The following is a 14,860-nucleotide window of genomic DNA, read 5'->3' as shown; positions in this document are numbered from 1 at the left end:
ACTGGCAATCTGCCAACTCTCTGGACTGTTAGCAGCATTAGCCAGAAAAAGAGAGAGATGAGATCGGGCTCCGCACTAATGAATGTGTGAGATTAGCACTACAACCCAAGCGATAACCTGGAGAGATTCACCACTGATCACATTCGGTCTTCTCTGGTGGCAGCTGTATATGCGTGTGTGTGTGTGTGTGTGTGTATGTGTACGTGTTTGCTGGCAAGTGCGCTCATGCACATATGTCACACATGGCTGAGGGGCTCAGATAGGTGTTATATATGTATGCACGGTGCACACAGATAAGCTCATTCACACAGACACACACACACACACACACACACACACACACACACACAGATAGAGCCCACGAGATAGAGGCTGTCATTATTTCTCAGGTCAAGGCGCTGCTCTGACCCTATTTAAGTCCATTACAGATCGACTGACTCCAGCTCCACCAGTGACTCACTGATTACGGCTCTAATTTTTGACCTGGAATTGATCTCATGCTTTATGGGCTCCAGCTCACTGTACAGGAAAGCGCCACACACACACACACACACACACACAAACACACACGATTCCCATTCAATCTCTGCTTTCCTTTAATGCCATAAATTAAAATTAAGCATGGTGGGATGTCGCCAAACATGAGCCAAGGCTCTAGCCCCAAGCTAATGTGCTAATGTGCTAAACACAACATTTGAAAAACACCCCCCTCCCACTCCCCCAAAAAAGTCTGGCTCAAGGTTCATATACAGTAGACATATAGTTCATATACGCCGATCAGCCATAACATAAGTACCACCTGCCTAATACTGAGCAGATCTCCCTTGTGCTGACACAGCATATCTAACCATTTAAGGCATGGACTCCACAAGACCTCCTTAAGTTTAAGTCCTGTAAGTTGTGAGGTGGTGCCGCTCGTCCTGTCACCCCCTAGCAATGCTGCCGAGGATAAGGACTTAACACACGTCTCCTCTGATACATGCAAAGCCAGACTCCGCCTCTTTTCGAATTGCTGCACCAGCTAATAAACACCTGTGCCGGCCATCTACCCACTTGAAGAGAACACAGCCAATTACGCTCTCTCAGACTCTGTACGCTGATGGCAAAGCAGCATGGCTCAGGATTCAAACACCCCAGCTCAGCTACAGCATGGTAATCATGGTAGCACATTACACAAAAGAGCTATTCGGAGCCCCTTCTCGGAGCACTTTTCGTAGGTACTGACCACTGCATATCAGAAAAACCCCACAAGACCTGCCTGGAGATTTTCTGGCCCGTCTGGATCGTCTGACCATCACAGTATATCCTTGGGGCCTCAAATATGTCTCTGCAGATTCTTCTGCTTGTGCAATTGTCCGGCTCTTAACAACACTTTGCCTTCAAGACCTGACCTAGAAAGCTCTACAATCGCACACCGCGGCTCTACTTCTGCGCTCCCATCTTTCAGTTATCTAATTTCTCCACAGCTACTAATCAATGGCATATCAACGCCACAGTTAACCAGAGTTATGAGCTCCATACTGCAGCTCAATGCTGACTTATTGATCAGTGAAGCAGTAGAAATGTTACTGATAGTAGTTTTCCCCAGAGGAATCCTTTCATCTCCTTTGTGATGGACGGTACAGTGTTTCTATGGTAACTAGGAAGGTAAAACAGTGTGGTGGTCACATTAACCACCTTCACAAACAGGTTTATTGTCATTGTGATGTTATGGATGATATGGATGCATATTTTAGAGAATAGGGATACAAACACCGCTCTGGATTCTCAGCTCGGGTCTCGCTCCCCACATCGAAAGGCGCAGAATAATAAAATTACTGCACAGGCCAATAATCTCGATAATCACGTAGCGCAGTGGAGCGTTCACTTTGAGCTTACTGTTCCAAGCGCACTGAAAGGTTTTTCAGTCTACAGCTGAGTCCTCCACCCCGCCAACTTCCTCTTTGGCCTTCTTTTTTTTTCTCCAATTAGTGATGTCATCAGCGGAAACACATACAATGCTGAAATGGTGAGAGGCCTCAGCTGTGACATGAATGTGATCGGTGCTTCTGCTCACTCAGACGTTCAGGCAGGTCACATATGCAGGCTATGGCGCTGGCTGGTGGCCTTAAGCTCCTCTGGGTGGGACCTTGCGCAAGTCTACTCAGCTACAACTACAACTGTTACCTGGTCTATGTACAGTTGGCTGTGGTTTCAATTGGGGGTGCATTTCACATCTCCCAGATATAGCTTTTGTTATTTCATCTTTTTTTTATATTTACTGTAAATTTACATTTATGACATTTGGCAGACGCTCTTATCCAGAGCCACTTACAAAAGTGCTTCACTGTTCACTTAAAAATAACCTCAGCTAGTTTCAATAGACTAAAAAATCAAAGATACCTCCAAGCTTAGACACTACTGAACAAAATGGAGGCTTCGCAGATGCCTCGTAGATGCTCACTTAACATTCTACTACATGCCTGTTAAATGCAGCTGAAGGTTAGGGTTAGGGTTAGGGTTAAGTGTAGGGTTACATTCAATAGACAACCATTTACATTCAACTTAGAATTAGAGTTGCATTTCATACACATTCAGTATGATAGGTGATGTCAGGTGTCAATTGAGAATCCACGAATAATCTACAATGGACCATTCAAGTAAAGTGATTCCATAATTTCTAATCATACAAAATTTTCACTATTGAAAAAAGGTGCATGATGTATATTACAAAATATTAACTAAATAACCCACAGAGCATTGACTGTCTTTGCTTTCTGATTTATACTGATTTATATTCACCTTTAATTTGACATGGAATAATTAGGTCTAATGTTCCTTTTTTGTGCTAACTCAACATTTCTAATGTCAATTGTATAGAATATCTATTTTCTGCAAAAAATGTAATTTCAGTAATTAATAAAAAAAATATTGTATTTTTTGTCCCAGTGTTCGTCGTTTGTAGCATAATATCTACAAACAGTTCCAATAAACACTCAATGATGCCACGTCCTCTGCTGGGAAACACATGGAAGGCAGTGAGACATGTCAAACTCATACTCTTTTTAAATGTTGAGGATCAGTCAACAGTATATTAATAATTTGTCAGATTGTTTGTTGTGATACTGAGTGAATCTGACGTTCAGTTTTAAGTTTCATTAAATTCTGTTTTTAGTCGTGCCATGTGGAACTAGTTGAAACAGGTAGAAAATGTAAACTCTGGTATGGTTTAAATGGATTAAATGGTTTGAACGGCACCAGAGTTAATCGATGAGTCAATTCTTTCCATCCATCCATTCCAAAAAGTGTAAAATCTTTGAGGAACCTATGGAGGTTCTTCAGTTTGAAACTGTGGAGGAACCTCGTAAGGTGCTTTTAAATCCTTTTAAAAACCATTTCTTGAAGGTTCCTCAAAGCACCATAAGAGGTTCCTCCACAGTTTCAAATTGAAGAACCCCTAAAGATTCCTCAAGGATCTTACAGTTTTAGCAGTGTTAAAATGTAGCTGCAATTCTAGAATAGGCCATATATAAACACACACATTGTCCATATTAAGGCTGTTACACACTGAACGCGAAGCCAATAAACAACACCAACACAATCTGCTTTCACAAACAGCCCGGATGTACTGAAAGCAGTTTGAGTTGCTCTTGGAGATGCAGCACCACTTGCTACGAAAGCAGAAGACAAATCTATACCTTTGACAGCTGTCAGAAAGCAGGAGTTACTGTGACACAAATAATCCACCAATGAGGTTGTCACCATGCCAGCACCATAGACAACCATGACTGGTCAAGTAAATTTCTGTTGCCTGCAAAACTTCACCTAAACTGAAATAAATATACAGGAGCAAGCGACTTTTTTATATCTGGAGAATTATGTTTGGTGTGCAAGATATGAATCATGTGGGTGTGTATCGTGTTGTATGGCTGTTGTTGTTGTAGTGTGTAAAGTCCACATGGAACTGGTGGCACTGAGCATGCATTAATGATGCCAGGGGGACTAGGTAAGGCCTAGCCACCAGGGAGGACCGTGTGGTTCTACAGATATGAGGTTGGTTAAGTGGCAGTTCTGTGAAGTGAGCTCGGAGGGGAGTGGGTCTGGGATGCTCGCTTTTCAGAGGTGTCGTGGGCTTAATTTAGCCAACCTGATGACCAGTGTGAAGAGCTTGCAACGTAGTTGGCGATTAGACTATGAGAAAGGGGAACGGGTAGGACACAGTTATAGAATAGTTCCCTCTTGAGCTTAACACGTCTCCTCAGGAACATGCAAAGTCAGCCACTGCCTATTTATTCGGAAGGCAGTAGACACAATTGGTGGAAAGGTCCAGGGCCACAGCTCCGCCCCATCAGCTACCAAAATGCCTAACATAGAGCCTGGCCAATTGAGCTCGCTCTGACTCTGGTCGCTGATGGCCAAGCTGAATGGCTTGGGATTAGAACTTGCGACCCCCCCTAGGCCATAGTGACCACCGAAACACTCTGAGCCACCTTAAGGTCCTTTTCAAGGCAACAATAGGTATTCTTTTTACCATAAAGCTTGCCCATTAGTGGTGGCTCAACATGCAAATTCCATGTCATGAATGTAGGGGGAGCCCAAAAGCAGGAAATACCAATTATCCATAATGCTGCTTTAATGCATTTCACGTCAGCTCGCGGAAAGGGCTGTGGCTGTAAGCGGAGCCAATAATCAGCAGTGTAAACGGTGCTCCGTTTTGGTTCAGCAGTTTCACAAAGCATCTGTTCTTGGTCAGGGATCTCAATATGCATGTCAGAGTTCACCAATGTTGAAGTTCGCCGGCGAAATGTATGCCTGTGGCGGCAAATCTCATTAAAATGCATGGAATCTCGCAAGCGAAAATGCACAGACAAAACCCAGCGTGACTGAGGCTAGGAGCTGAGTATTATCTGATGTGGCCCAGAGGAGCATGGGTCTTGGTTCCTCTCAGTGGTTCTTCCTGCACTTAGGACGTTTTTACTGCCATGATTTTACTGCTGATTAGGGGGTTAGCCCCCACTTTAGAACATAAAGTGCTGTGGAAATACAACTAAACTGACCTGAATTGTTCTCCTAAAGGCTACTCTTCCTCAGGCTGAAGGACGCTCTCTGCTCTAGGCTGTTTTCTTCTCTCTTCCAGGCTGATTTCAGCTGTGTGCTCATGTCTGTAGTGGTGCTAAATCAGATTTGACACATGGACAGAATGGGCAAGCTATGACACCAAGCCAACTGTACTGCAGGAGCATGTGCATTCACCATGTGATGTGAAGCAACTGTTGACTCTCTAATAGGATTACATAAAATGAGTTATAAGTGTGAGAATGGTGGAGAGACCAGCAGTGGAAAGAGCTTCTCACAAGGGCAAAGTACATGTGAGACAGAACTGAGCAGTGTTGAGAGGCCACAAGACAGTGAAAACCCTGGAGTTATGGTATATCAGTGTTTCTAAGGGTCCACCTGAGGACATCTCTAGTGCAATCAATTACACAGTCTAGCCTCGTTCTTGTCAAGTCCTTGCTTACCTTAATGTTCATGATAGTCTGGCACACACAGCCTGCACAGAATCCAAAGAATACACCTGATACTGCGTGAAAATTAAGATTCCTCACTGGTCTCACCTCTGTCTTCTGCTGGGTCCACATATTGGGATGTGGGCCCAGACCAGCCCTACGTACTCACTCTTTATTTGAAGCATTCTATATAACGTCGACCATACGCCGGTAGCAAGGACAAGGCAGAGCTATGGACTGTGAGAAAAATGACCAGAGTAGCCTTGACAAGCATGATGAGAAACATTACCCTCCCCATTCTTTCTCTCAGGCTCTCTCTCAGTGCTCAAGGGACAGAACAGTTCACTGACCTGTTCAGTGGTGTGCTGTATGAGCCACCCGGGTTTGATGTACGCCACTGGGCCTGTGTGAGTGTGTGTTTGGATCTGTGTTTAGAAGTCAGACCCTGGGGAAAGGCTTCTGCAGTCCAGTGGCAAAACCTTATCTACCATATAAACCTCATTTCAGACTCCAAAGCCACGATTCTCCCCAGCCAGAATGGGAAGTGTCTTTGAACGGAAGGCCTCTATAGAGTTGGTTGTTTATAGGACATGCTTGTAGTTGTTCATCTGACATTTAATTAATGAACTGAGATCCAATTAACCACAGGGAAGCAACAACAGAAAGGCAACAATGGATTTCAGCCAAAAGTGTAGGATTGTAGGCTTACTTTTTGGACCTTAGCACTGGTGTTAGGAGGCTAACATTTGAAAACAAGCTTAATTATTCAAAATAGCCAAGGGAAAGGAATAGATTTTCATGTTAAATGAGGAACAGAGGTAACAGAGCTATGTTGGATGCTGATGAGGACTTCAAGGTTTTAGCGGTTAGTCTAAATTAGAAGAAAAGCCACAGCAGAGCTTTGGGAGGTACACTATACAGAAGAAATTCCTTTCAAAATCAAGGACGTTAATCAAGACTTTATCCTGCTTTTGTTGGAGCAACAGCTTTCTACTAGAATTTGAAGCACTGCTGTGAGGATTTGATTGCATTTAGCAACAAGAATAGTTTGTGAGGATCAGGATGTTGGATGATCACCACTCCACCTTATCCCCAACTCCACAGCTCATCCCAAAAGTATTGGATCGAGCACCATCCATCATTCCAGAGAACACAGTTCTTCCACTGCTCCACGGCTCAATGCTGGGGGGGGGGGGGGTGGGGGGTGGGGGGGCTTTATACCCCTCTAGCCCACGCATTGCATTAGGCATGGTGCCATTAGGGTCACATGTTCATTTGTTCCAGGGAGTCCTAATCTATTGGCAGTACTTCTCTACAGGGACAAGATGAACAGTGCACATCTGTGTCAGCAATGGGTGCAACCTAAAGTATGAAGGGTGTTATTTGTTAGAAAGGGTGTCCACAAACATTTGGCAACATGTGGTTAGAGCATTTTCAGGAATTTGCAGGAATTTGTGGGGTTTTCATGCTATGCAGTGGTCAGTACTTACTGAACGTGGTCCAAGAGAGGACAACCAGTGAAAAGGTTACAGGGTCAAGGGCTGACCTAATGATGCTTATTGATGTGGTCCATGGAGGTCCCACCTCATAACTTCCAGGACTTAAAGGATTTGCTGCTAACCTCTTGTGAAGTCCATGCCTCGAATGGTCAGATCTTTTGTGGCGGCACAAGTGGGACCTATTCAGTATTAGGCTGGTGATGTTAATGTTATGGCTGATCAGTGTATGGCCCTAATTGCTCCCGAAAGTGTTGCCCACAGGCCTGAGTTGGCCCATAAGCCCATCGTCTTTTAAATGAATTTTAGTGTCCTTGGGTTAACACAAACTTTGCCCTTTGGTGCCCTGGACAATGCTTGGGCCTGACCTAGAGGAAATCCTGAATTCCTGTCTTTGATCCCCTGAGATTTCCATTTCGTTTCATGAAGAACGTAAATGGTTATAAAGGTTAGACTGTCTCATCAACAAGCGTAAATCAACATCAGCACCTCTCTCTCTCTCTTAAACCAAGATATCACAGTCATTCTAAATACCCCCCTCCCCCCCCTCCATTGAAACAAACACCAGTAACACAGTGTGAAGGCTAGACCCATTATTAATCTCAGATTACAGACTATGGACACTGCCGTTTATTCCTCACAACAATAAAGCTCCACCATCAACCCCTGCTCAAAACGTCAGCACAGAGCATCCAATTGATGCTCAGAAAAAGAGGAGCTCTAATGATGTCACTTCAGTCACGGCTAACGACCTGAGAGCGCGTGTGAGGAGAGTGCATCACGGCCGTGCCAGGTTCGGGATGAGGGCCGAGGGTTGAACTGAGGTAAAGAGCGTGAAGATCAAAACCATTACGGCTCGACAGCTCAGTCTCTACCATTATATTTGGGTGACAGATGATTGTGTCTGTGTGTATGTGTGTGTCTCTGTGTGTGTGTGTGTGTGTGTGTTTATAGGTGTTCAGAGGTACTCTCGTACTTTGGCCCCTCTAGGAGCATCACATGTTATTGCTTATGTTCTCCCTCAACCATCTGCCATTGTTTTAGTTAAGAGTTCCCAGCTCAGCCTATTAACATCCCCTTTATGTGTTTTCTGTAGCCCCACCCTCTCATCATTGGTCCCAGGTGTTTCTTATCTGTGTTTAGTGTATCTACCCCCCCCGCCTTGCCTTCTCAAGGTCTCCAAAAAACCCCATTAATACTGATCCTCCTTATATACACAGTTACATAATATGCACCACATGGACAAAAGTATTTGGACACCTGCTCATTCATCATTTCTTTGAAAATCATGGATATTAAAAAAGTTTATCCAGCTTTTGTTGGAGTAACTGTCTCTACTGTACAGGGAAGAAGGCTAACTAACAAATTCTGGAGCATTGCTGTAAAGATTTGATTGCATTCAGTGACAGGCGCATTAGTAAGCTCAGGATGTTGGATGATAACCATGCCACCTCATCCCCAACTCCCCCCAAAAGTATTGGATGGAGAGCACAGTTCTTCCACTGCTCCACAGCTCAATGCCGGGGGGCTTTATACCCCTCTAGCCCACGCCTGGCATTAGGCAGCAGCATGGTGCCCACAGGTTCATGTTAATCTGCTCCAGAGAGTCCTATTCTATTGGCTGTACTTCTCTACAGGGACTGGACACGCTGTGTGTGTGCGCCTTTGAATATTTGTGTCAGCAATGGGTGCAACTTAAAGAAGCTGAATGCATTCATTAGAGGGAGTGTCCACAAATATTTGGACGCAGTGTTCTTCCATTCATTATTGACAAATTGTTCAGTTTTGTTTTAAACACTGACAGAAACATGGCAAAAAATGTAAAGGATGTTTTTTTCTGTCTGGGAACTTTCACTGAAATTGGTGTGGTTTCCACAATTCATATAAAATGACAAGCTTTTATTATTGCTATTATTACTATAACTGTGACTGGGTGTAACATGAACTGTGTGCTTTGGTAACACCAGCCCCCCCAACCCCCCAAAATACACTCCCAATACTGTAGGCCTGTAGCTCATTCCCCATCGACCCTAAGGCACGCAGGCTGAAGGGATTACTGTGTGTATTTTCGAACTTGGTGATAATTGAAAGGGTGACTGTAGATTCCTCTTCGCTCTTCAGTTAAAACGGAAAAGAGATCGGGTGTTTGACGCCTGGCTGTGTAAACAGACGGTGGGTTATGGGATTCAAGGCTGTTGTATAATCAGCAGAGCCAGTGTTGATTTTTCATTAAGCTATTTGTGACAGCACAAAGGAGCTAGTGGGATTTGCTCAATTGAATGAGATGGTTTTGTCAATACATGCATTACAATGCAGGTGTGTTTTTGTTCCCTCTAAAGCTGCAGTCATGGTATTGTAACGCTATGCAATAAAAAAAAACATTCAATTGAATTAATACAATAAAAACTGTTCTCAACAATCACGTTGGCATTATCAGTGGAGCACAACGCTGCAATACTGAGATGGCAGAATCCAGAACTCAGTGTTGCAGTGCATATTTCCACCACCAAACTGCAATGGTAGCATGCCGGGTATTGCTGTGTTTGCATGCTCCCGGAAGCATAAACACCTAAGCAAGCAAAAATCATTCATTTCAATTAGAGGCAGCGACACCACGTGTTGAGAAGCGTCTTGAGCGAAAGCGATCTGAGAAATATTTCATACATAGATCATGAGTCAAAAGCAGCTCCCATCCACTGATGGCCACTGGTGGTTTTGTCAAATACGCACAACCCAGCCTGCCATGTTCTTGAAGAATTGTGAAACATCAGTGAATTAATGGATGGAAACTCCAGCAGAAACAGTAAGAACTTCACATTCTACTGTTGCTATATTTAGGATGAAGGTAGAGGGATAGGTTGGGTTGAGTTTAGGTTATTATTATTGTTGCATGCTGCTATTCTGTGAATATCGCTGTAAAGCACACTGTATAGAAATGTCCTCATATAGTCTGTGTATACTGTGTATACTCTGTTCTCTGTATATTGTGTATTGTATTGTATAATATATATATATATATAATAATAATAATATATAAAATCCTCCATCAATCTGAACTCAATTACTCATGATGAAAAAAATTTATATATATATATATATATATATATATATATATATATAATATATTATATTATAATATTATATTATATTATTATATATTATATATATATTGATTGTATAACCACAAGAGCATCAGTGAGATCAGATACCTATATATATATATATATATATATATATATATATATATATATATATATAATATTATAATATATGTATAATATTATCTATTATTTTGTAATAAGAAAGAAAGAAAATATATGTATTTATTTATTTATTTATTTATTACAAAAAGAAAAAACTAAAATTTCACATGGACGTAAGTAGTCAGACCCTTGGAATTTTGCTCTGGGGGTCTACCATTTCACTTGATCATCTCTTTGATGTGTCTACACCTTTATAGAATTCACACCTGTTGTTAATTTAGTTGATTGGACATGATTTGGAAATACACACACACACACACACACACACACCTGTCTATATAAGGTCTCACAGCTGAAAATACATATCAGAGCAAAACACAGGCGAAAGTACTGCCTTTGGCCTGTTTTGGAACAGAGCTGTGACCAGAATTTCATTGCATTCAGACGAAAGAACTGCCTGTAGAGCTGAGAGACAGGATAGCATGGAGGTACAGATCTGGAGGAGGCTACAAAAACAGCACAGTGGCCAAAACTTGTAAATGGAAGAACTCTGGAACAACGAGGACTCTTCCTAGTGCTGTCCGCCTCAGCAAACTAAGTAATCAGGGGAGAATCGGGGCCTTGGTAAGAGAGGTGACCAAAAACTTCATTATCATTCTGGCCGAGCTCCAAAGATCCTGTGTGCAGATGGGAGAAACTTCCAGAAGGTCAACCGTCACTGCAGCGCTACACTAATCTGGGCTTTATGTCAGAGTGGGCAGACAGATGCCTCTCGTCAGTAAAAGACACATGAAAGCACCTAAAGACTCTCAGACTGTGGGAAACAAGATTCTCTGGTCTGATAAAACCAAGCTTGAACTTTTTGGCCTGAATCCTAAGCCCAATACCATCCCAGAATAAAAAATAAAGATTCATAACTATAAAATTCATTAAAAATGAAAGAAATAACAAACAAACTGCTCAGCTGCTAAACTACTACTACCAGCTGATGGCTGACAAATATGAGCAGGTCAAGAGTTCTGTGGTTTCCATTTCTGTAAAAACAGAAAGCTGCTTTACGTGGAGTTATAAAAGAACTGACTTTTGGGAAGAGGAACATGCCTGAAGCCACTCCTCTTTAATCTAACATCCCATAAATTCCATCTCCACCTTCTACACATGCCTGTACAACCCTCCACCACCCGGTCACCTCCCCTTCAACCCTGTCATCTATCATTCCTGCCTCCACACATCACAAGAGGGACAAAAAGGGACAAAGAAAAAGCCACCTGAACTCCAGCCCAGATTATTCTCTTGAGAGCCCCCCCCCCTCCACCCCCCGCCCCAACCGCCTCTCTCTCGCAGTCTTCTCCCAAATCATCACCAGCTGAAGGCATGATCCGATCTAGCCAACAGTCGTTTTGTGCTTCATCCTGGGAACATTCAATAAAGCAGCACTTGCTTATAATAAAGCAGAAGTTGATGGACACTGTCCCAGGCATCCCAGGATGTAACGGATTTATAAACCAGTCAATTTGACCAGAATTTTAAATTTAATTCTAAAATTAGAGAGGCGACCTGCGTTAAAACTGGTGTTATTTCTGCAGAATGATAATAATAGCCAGATAATTAGGTTAATGTACACTGCATTCATGTCATACGCCTACATCAATACTGCAGCAGATACAAACGATCAGGTACACAAGGTGCCAAAGGTGCCAAGAACAGAATTTCCAATAGCCCGTAAGTGTATTCTGATGGTGTGTGTGTGTGTGTTTGTGTGAGTGTGTGTGTGTGCGAACATGCTTGGCCTCTGGTAGGATGCAGAACGGGATGAAAGTCATTGAAGTCACTGAAGTGCTGGTGGAGTTGTTAGTGCTGGAGTGTGGGAGGGATGCAGCAGCCCACACACTACAGCACTCTCAAAGAGTGTGTTTTATCTAATCCATTCACACACACACACACACACACACACACACACACACACACACACACACACATGCACACTCACACCTGGAGGACATAGGGTACACAAAGTAACACTACAGCAGTGTATGAAGCGTTGCCACGGATATATCATCCATTTAGATGCAGATCTCAAAGCATGGTATAGATGAGACACCAGCAGTCGCCTCACTCTGAAGGCGAACACTCGCCAGCGGCAGCCCTGCAGAGCTTTGTAGCGTCGCGTAGCATCTGATACAACACAGCTGTAACACACAGAATGTGTTACAATGACAAACATCTAGGTGAAGTACATTTTACACTCTTCTCATATAGAGGGAATAGAACTGAACCCTCTACATCACTATTTGTAGAAATAACTGAGCAGCTGAAAAGATAGGAGGCTAGTATTGTTAGACGAGGGAAGTGGATTACGATTAGCATGTGTCTGTAGATCTTGAAAGATGTAGACTGATTACTTTCTAGTAACAGTTAAAACTACATTTCCTACAGTAGACCACTGAAGTCAGACCATCATTCTGTGACTAGTACCATGTCCATACTTATATGTCCAGATTTAAGCTGGTTTCTGATCTGATTATTGATTTGGACATTTCAGAATATTTGGTCCACTGATTTGTGTTTGTCATCGTATTGGTATTGGTATTTTTGCTGTTCTTAGAATTATTTTGTTGCATCATTTGAGTCTTGCAGTTATTTCTATTATGTCATGATGAATGGACCAATAGAAATGACTTAGGTTATTAGGTTGAAGGTTTTTTTTAATTATCCTCTTTGGAGATACTAGGTTTTGTGGTCAATCATCATATCTTGCTCTTTCTCTCTCTCTCTCTATCTCTGTCTCTCTCTCTAGCTGTCAGTTGTGTAGGTGCAGGTATAAGCAGTTACTGAGGAAGTATGAATGAATAAATATAAATAAATTAAAATGTATTATTATTATTATTATTATTATTATTATTAGATTTCATTTTATGACTATATTACATTAAATTGTATTTCTAAATTTAATGAGATGACTGAAAAGCAGAATAGTATGACAAAGGGGCTGCCATGCAGATGGCAATGTAGCTCAGGTTGTATCTTACATATTTAATTTTAAGGTTGATCACACTGTTTTACTAAATTATGAACAAATAGCTTTAGAAGCAAATCATTATGACTTTGTTATTTATTTTTGGAAAATTTGGCAAATTCCACATAAGGTAAATATATGTTTACCTTTAAAATGTATTTTTAAAATATATATTTATTAGAAAAAAGAATTGTCTTTTGTATGAATATTTTGAATATATATACAAGCATGTGATTGCTTAATGATTTAGGTTTTTTTTGCCTATTCCTTTAATGTAGGATAACAGGTCACCCAGCATGTAAACACGCAGCATGCATCGGAATACCAGTGTCTTGCTACAGTTATTTTTAACCCAGGCAATACATGAGTTTTTACGGCACACTGTAAGCTGTCGCTGGAATTAACCCCCACTGTGCTTCTACTGTATTACAGTACAGATACGCTACTTATACTGTACACAGACCTGCACTGTATAGCTACAAACGTACCGGCTAGTAAATATAAATGAGAAAGCCAGCTTGAAGGCCATCACCAACAGGCATGGCAGACTCTGGAAGTAAAAGACAGACTGTTCCTCGGCTGATTTCATTCCCTATCATTTCACAGGCTGAAAAAAGAGCAAAGCAGATGGAGTTTCTTGTCAGGACGTTCCAGTTCTTCCAGGCCTTTCTGGATCTCACAGTAACAATCAGCGCCCTTGACGGTCCTTTCACAGCTGTTCTGAACCACACCAGAGAAAACTAAGGACAGAGGATGTTAGACAAGCCCGTCTTTATCACTATGGAAACCCGATGAGGAAACAGGAAAGATGCAGGAATGCTTGCGGGTGGGTGGGTGGGTGGATGCGTAAAATCCACAGAACACATTTTTGCAACAATTAAAGGTTGTAATTAGTTAGACTGCATTGCTAGCGGAGTAAAATTAGATTCTGAGGAGATTTTAGAGACACGAATGCACACACACACATAGTGGCAATTTTAGAGCCTGTTGGGGCCCTAGGCAAAAAGCCACAGGCCCCTGCAACCAGTGTTCACCACCATTGTTATGATTATGTTTTTAAATTAATTTGATTAAATTCATTTGTTTAATTACATTAGTTAAATGTATCCTAATGTAAATAGATTCTGTGAATTTTATTGCTGCTGTCCAAAAACATGTATCTCCATGTACCACATCAGGCTTCATCATACTTTCCTTTCTCTTCTACTCTCTCTATTCTTTCTCTCCCTCCCTCCCTAGTCCCCTTTTCTTGCCTCCTCTTTTTACACTCACTTCTCATTCTTCCATATGTCTCCCTCTATTCTTCTCTCCTACCAACTGCTTTGAGTATTACAGGGATTATGGCTTGGGCCTTGGGCACAGCAGTCTCTAAAGTTTCCTCAGAATGGGGCCATAAATAAAAAGTCTTTATGAGAAAAAGTAACAAAAGTATTGGGACACTCGCTCGTTCAGTGTTCCTAATGAAATCAAGGGCTTTTGTGGGAGAAAATTAAAGCTCTAGTAAAAGGAGGAGACACCTTCCTTCAGCCAATCACCAGTCTCTAATTACACTCCAATTACACTCCTTCTGCCCCACGCAAGCAGCCGACGACTGCCCGGGTTCGGTCCTGATGTTGGGTGACGACCTGTACGGGTTGATAGATTGTATCTATCAACACA

This window comes from Salminus brasiliensis, chromosome 13 (assembly GCF_030463535.1).
Source record: "Salminus brasiliensis chromosome 13, fSalBra1.hap2, whole genome shotgun sequence".
NCBI lineage: Eukaryota > Metazoa > Chordata > Actinopteri > Characiformes > Bryconidae > Salminus > Salminus brasiliensis.
This window is presented reverse-complemented; position numbering follows the sequence as displayed.